Consider the following 6,174-nt stretch of genomic DNA (forward strand, 5'->3'; position numbering starts at 1 on the left):
AGGTTGACTTTTGCTTTTCATGGGGTTCTTCTTTGCGGAAAGCAAGCAGAGCAGCTTTGTTTCCAAACAGGGACCTCACGCGTCTTCGGCAAATATGACAACTACTGTCCTACACAACTGACATTGTTGCTTTCGTGATGTCTATCTGTGCGACCAGCAAACCACCTCATGAGCTTGCATTGCTCATGTGTTCAGGTGCAGTTCCTCGTGGGCAGCTGTGCAAAACCAAACAAATTGCGAAACACTGAAACATTCTTGGGCAGCATGATTGTGCAACTCGTGAGACTGTTGGCATCACAGTTCTTGGGACCGAGGTTGAAAGTAGGAGGAGTCGTTATATTCACTTAATACGTGTGAGGTTCCTACTTGGAAACAAGGTTGCTCGGCTTGCTTTCCGCAAAGAAGAGCCCCACGAAAAGCAAAAGGTAGCATTATTTAACTCCCCGTCAGGGAATGAAACCCCGGTCTTCCTCATGACAGGTGGAGATACTGTCCACGATACTAATGAGACGACCCTTAGTCTCCCTATCCTGCCAAACGGAAGCCAATATTCTCACGGGATGACCAGCGGCTCAGAACAGACAAAAAAAGAGTTGGCAGGTTCTCTGCGCGAGTTTTTAATCCGCCCACTCCGGTTTCCTTCCATGTCATGAAAACATCAATGGAAGATCGAGTGAAGTCATCATCATCATCATCATCATATTTAAATATTCACTGATTTATAAATAATAGATTGAAACACTTCAACCGGAAATGAAAATTGTAAATGAAGTGTCCAGTGCTGTACACAAATGGATTTCATGCTGAAACCGGAAATTGAAGATTATTTTAAAAACATTCAACTAAGTTCCTTCAATGCTGAAACAGAAACGGACGCAATTTTCAAAGTATTGTACTTCCTTCCGTGCCTGATGGTTGCGGTCTGCAGGATGGGACTCAACTTCACCTTTGACTGAAGCTGTTTCTCATGGCAGATTTAACAATAAAATTAATTTTTCAAAAATTGGCTTGCTTAAACACAGTTTTGAACCTGGGACTATTCACATGTGAAGCACACACGATCACCACCAAATTGCAGAAACTTCCACTCGGCTCATGATTTCCAGAGCAGCACCCCACCCAGGCCAAGACCATCTGTTTCCGGGAAAGATGTATAGCAGTCTCCTCGTTAGTATAGTGGACAGTATCTCCGCCTGTCATGTGGAAGACCGGGGTTCGATTCCCCGACGGGGAGTTAATTAATGTTAACTTTTGCTTTTCGTGGCGCTGTTCTTTTTCGGAAGCATGCCAAGCAGCCTTGTATCCAAGCAGGAACCTCCCACATATCAGGCGAATATCACAACTCCAGTTCTACGCAACTGAAACTGTTGCTCACGTCCTGTCAATCAGCAGGACCAGCGACTCGCCACACTCGGTGGAATTACGATTGTTAACTGTAATCTTCAGGGAGGAGGCATGGTACACCTTCAAATGGTTGCCAGCCAATCACAGGGAACACAGAATCAAACAGCCACTCACAAACACGTGGAGGGGCAATTTAGTTATTTTTGGACATGGGAGGAAACGGCAGAATCCGGACAAAACCAACGCAGGCACAGGGAGAACACGATCACTTGACACAGCTGGTACTGGGATTTGAACTCCCTCCCCTTGGAACTATCAGGCCAACGCTCAACAAGTGCGCCACCGTTCTTCCCTTATTTGGTCCATATTATCTCAAATATTGTGGTGATTGTTGTCATATTTTCAGAGGTTGAAGTTGTCAAGAGTCCAGAGGAAATTTTGGTGCTGATTGTTGATCGTTTTGGGGTGCATGAGGCCTGCAAAATGTGGCACCGTGTTTATATGATTTTAATGATGAGTCAAATAAATAGATTTTTCCTCATGTTAAATAAATGATTTACATCATTTTTGGATACTAGCTTTTGTTCATGTGGTGCAATGATATATGTCAGCAATGTATGATATAATACCAATTTAAACAAACCTGTGTGTGGTAACTCAAGCCAGCTGTTTTCTTTTTTTAATTTCTGTTCTTGAAAGTTCTTGAAAAAAAAGTTTTTCAAATATGGACCATGAAGTCCCATACTTTGAACACTATGTATTCCGTTCAATGTTCTAGTGATGGAAACACCAAATGACCAAATGTGCAAATAATTGATTGAAATAAGACTGGAATTTGGAGGAGTTGAATGTCAATTTTATTTGTGATCTTTAATAAATGACATTTGTTCAAACAACGAATATGACTCAATTTGCTTGTACGGTATATCAAATCCATTTTCCCCATCAAAAAGAAATGAATGTCTTTCAACCTTTGGGAACCTTCCATTAAAAAAATGCTCTCAACTTCAAGCAAATGTGCCCCGAGTCAAATGACCAAAGTGAAAAACTGCAAAGCTGACGGACTGTGGAGGATCACGAGCAGCTCCAATATCAGATCGTGATGACATGATGTCACACTCTCCTCACTGATGACGACATGATAAAAAGTCCAAATGTGATATAACATGTCACACTGACGTCAACGATGGAAATTTTCTCCGTGAAGGAAAACTTAAAAAACAAACCAAATGAACTGAGAAGGCTCACTGAAGAGAAACCTTTTCCCTGCTCAGTCAGTCAGATTCTCTCCTCCATATAGTTCTGATAAACACAACACGGGGTGTGTGGCACACACACACTCACATACAGTATAGACTTGCATCACATATTGTTTTCTCGTATCTGTTTCTGCCTCATCCTGTGTTGTGTCTTGTTTTATATTGTGTTTTTTTAGAAGGCCGGATTGTTAGATTGTTCCTGATCATCTTGTCTCGATCGTGCCATGTATTGACTCTAGATCGTCTTTGAATCAATTTGTATCGTCTTATACCGTCAGGTTTGCTCGTATCATCTTTTATTGCTGGGTAGTCTTGTACTTTACATTGTTTTATTATCTTTATCGTGGTTTGTATTGTTCTAGATTGTATTGTTTTGTCAGATTGTCTTGTAAAGTTTTTCTTGTCTTGCATATTCTTGTTGATGCGTTTCCTTCTAATGTTTGATTTTCTGCTACCGTCGCTGGATTGTGTTGTATCGCCTTGATGCTGCTGTATTTGTATTTATAGTTGCTGTATTTTATCATGCAAATATACAGTCGCAGTAATGCTAAAATGTATTTGTTGATACTGCATTGTAACAGGCAAACCTTCTCCCAGAACTCACCAGTGACCTCATGACTTGAACTGATCCCAAACTAAAGGTTTACAGTTGCATTGTTGGTAGGAATCGAACCTACGCAGGGAGACCCCAATGGATTTCAAGTCCATCGCCTTAACCACTCGGCCACAACACTCTGTCGAGCATGTGTGACAAACTTACGGGGAACTTTCTCCTAGAGGTAAACATGATTAGCTATTCACCTGGTACACACACACACACACAAAAAGTCGAACACATCTCAGAGGACATCAGTGATTCATGTTTGGAAAATCTGCAGGAACGTCAGTTCAACCGAGTTGCATGAGGAGATACTCAAAGTGTCCAAGGAAGGTATTGAGGGGGTTGTCCACTCATCTCTCTCTCTCAGATACAGAAGAGACGGCAGATGTTACGAGAGCCTGTCTTACCTCTTTCCGAAAGGCCGCACAGCATTCTTCCTTTCTCAGCTTCCACCACATGGTTCTCTGCTCTACCTTTGTCTTCTTAATCTTCCTACCCACCACCAGAGTCATCCTACACACTACCATCCTATGCTGTCGAGCTACACTCTCCCCTACCACTACTTTACAGTCAGTAACCTCCTTCAGATTACATCGTCTGCACAAAATATAATCCACCTGCGTGCTTCGACCTCTGCTCTTGTAGGTCACTATATGTTCCTCCCTCTTCTGGAAATAAGTGTTCACTACAGCCATCTCCATCCTTTTTGCAAAGTCCACCACCATCTGTCCCTCAAAGTTCCTTTCCTGGATGCCGTACTTACCCATCACTTTTTCATCGCCCCTGTTTCCTTTACCAATATGTCCATTACAATCTGCACCAATCACAACTCTCTCGCTGTCTGGGATGCTCAGAACTACTTCATCTTGTTCCTTCCAGAATTTCTCTTTCAACTCTACCCCTACTCCATTTCTCTTCCCATATACTCTGTGGTAGAATAATTTAAACCCTGCTCCTAAACTTCTAGCCTTACTACCATTCCACCTGCTCTCTTGGATGCACAGAATAACAACCTTTCTCCTAATCATCATGTCAACCAACTTCTGAGCTTTTCCTGTCATAGTCCCAACATTCAAAGTCCCTACACTCAGTTGTAGGCTCTGTGCATTCCTCTTTTTCTTCTGACGCTGGATCCGGTTTCCTCCTCTTCTTTGTCTTCGACCCACAGTAGCTGAATTTCCACCGACGCCCTGCAGGTTAGCAGTGCCGGGGGCGGGCGTTGTTAACCCGGGCCACGACCGATCCGGTATGGGATTCTTTAGATGAACGCTCATATTTGTTTGGCACAGTTTTTACGCCGGATGCCCTTCCTGACGCAACCCTCTGCATTTATCCGGGCTTGGGACCGGCCGACAGATTGCACTGGTTTGTGCCCCCATAGGGCTGCATTCAACAGGAGACGTGAGTGTCAGAAGTAAAACATTACTCGCAATCAGGTATTAGACTAAAATGATCTACTGCAGCGGGTAGGCACAAATCCTTTGATCTAACAGTTCTCAATCATACACATTTCACGACTGGGACGAATGATGAATATTGAATTGTCTACAGAACTAAGTGGTAGCAGTAAGACATGGGGGTATAGCTCAGTGGTAGAGCATTTGACTGCAGATCAAGAGGTCTCCAGTTCAACTCTGGATGCCCCCTTCTTCCTACTTTGTTCAGAGATGGCATGAATTTAGGGTTTTGGTCATCTCATGAGCAAAAAAATCCTCCCCTCAAAGATGGTAGAAAATTCCCCACTCGTGACTTGAATGACAAATACAGTGCAAGCTTTTTTGACACTGATTCACTGGTCGGCCATGTCAGAGACTTGTCTTGGTTGCCAATTATATACCCGACTATTGAGTTTATGTAGTGGTGTGATGCTATTGTGCTATAATAGGAACAGGATGTGGAAGCGCGGTTTTATTTTGAAAGGCAGCACTTTCATTTATTCTTTTTTGTTCTTTTCAACATCATTGTGTGTTAAAAATCTTCGTTGTAGGGGAAAATGCCATTGAATTGTTGGAAGATCTGAGAAACACGGAAAATAGGCTGTGTGTTTATTTTGAAGCCACATTAATCATGTGGTAGGAAGAAATACTTCCTCTTGTTTGTGAGATTCCTGGTGGAAGGCACACTTTTTGTTCTCCTCCACTCATTTTCATTGTTTTGTTTTAGAATGTGAATATTAGTTAGTTTAAAACATTTGCAAAGCAGGTTTAGTCACAGAGGCAGGGTGTTTAATGTGTTTCATGAATTTCAAACAGAAACTCGCTAGCTGGAGAAGTGGAGACGTTGTCGAGGTCCATGTGCATCATTAGTAGGTGGCCATGTGTTTTGTGCAGTGTGAATGAGTGTCAGCAGAAGCCGCGTGGTGACCGTGTTCTTGATGTTGCAGAGTTTTGAGAGTAATTCTGAAGAGAAATCTATGAACATCTGTGAATATGTCTCCTTTATAATACAGCTATGCGAGTTTATGCAAGTTTTTTCATATTGTTTTCATCTGCTGCAATGTAAATCAGATGTTATTTGTTTTTGTGATATATTTCTTCTTGTTTGATGGACTCCTGAGTGTCAGAGTTTGAGAGTAATTGTGAAGTGAAATCTGTTAACATCTCTGAATCTGTCTCTTTTATAATACAGAGTAGATTAAACCAGGTTGAGACCAGCCAATGTGTGTGTCTTCTCATTCATCATCCAAAAAAAAATACACAACGCAGAAACAATAGACAGGCACGGGGAGAACATAAAAACTCTCCACAGGTAGGGCTGGGAATGAAACTTGGACCTCAGAACCGTACCATGATTCTAAAATTGGTGTCAACAATGAAAGTTTGTGGCTCGTTGGTCTAGGGGTATGATTCTTGCTTACGGTCCGAGACGTCTTGGCTTCAACTCCTGGATGACACCCTCTAAAACGTTGTCATGTGGTATACCCTGTGACAAAAACATCTCTCCTTTGGCGTGTTGGTCTTGTGCAATAAT

General features: G+C 42.3%; 3 non-coding genes across 3 annotated transcripts; 2 read left to right on the plus strand and 1 right to left on the minus strand.

Annotated features, from left to right (window-relative positions):
• Positions 1–1,162: 1,162 nt before the first annotated feature.
• On the plus strand, positions 1,163–1,234 carry trnad-guc (transfer RNA aspartic acid (anticodon GUC)). The gene has a single exon. It is a non-coding gene; the product is annotated as a tRNA-Asp (tRNA).
• Positions 1,235–3,255: 2,021 nt separating this feature from the next.
• Positions 3,256–3,337, minus strand: trnas-uga (transfer RNA serine (anticodon UGA)). Its single transcript has one exon. It is a non-coding gene; the product is annotated as a tRNA-Ser (tRNA).
• A 1,442-nt stretch (positions 3,338–4,779) lies between these two features.
• Positions 4,780–4,851, plus strand: trnac-gca (transfer RNA cysteine (anticodon GCA)). The gene has a single exon. It is a non-coding gene; the product is annotated as a tRNA-Cys (tRNA).
• Positions 4,852–6,174: the final 1,323 nt, after the last annotated feature.

This window comes from Syngnathoides biaculeatus, unplaced genomic scaffold (assembly GCF_019802595.1).
Source record: "Syngnathoides biaculeatus isolate LvHL_M unplaced genomic scaffold, ASM1980259v1 ctg230_pilon_pilon, whole genome shotgun sequence".
NCBI classification, from domain to species: Eukaryota; Metazoa; Chordata; class Actinopteri; order Syngnathiformes; family Syngnathidae; genus Syngnathoides; species Syngnathoides biaculeatus.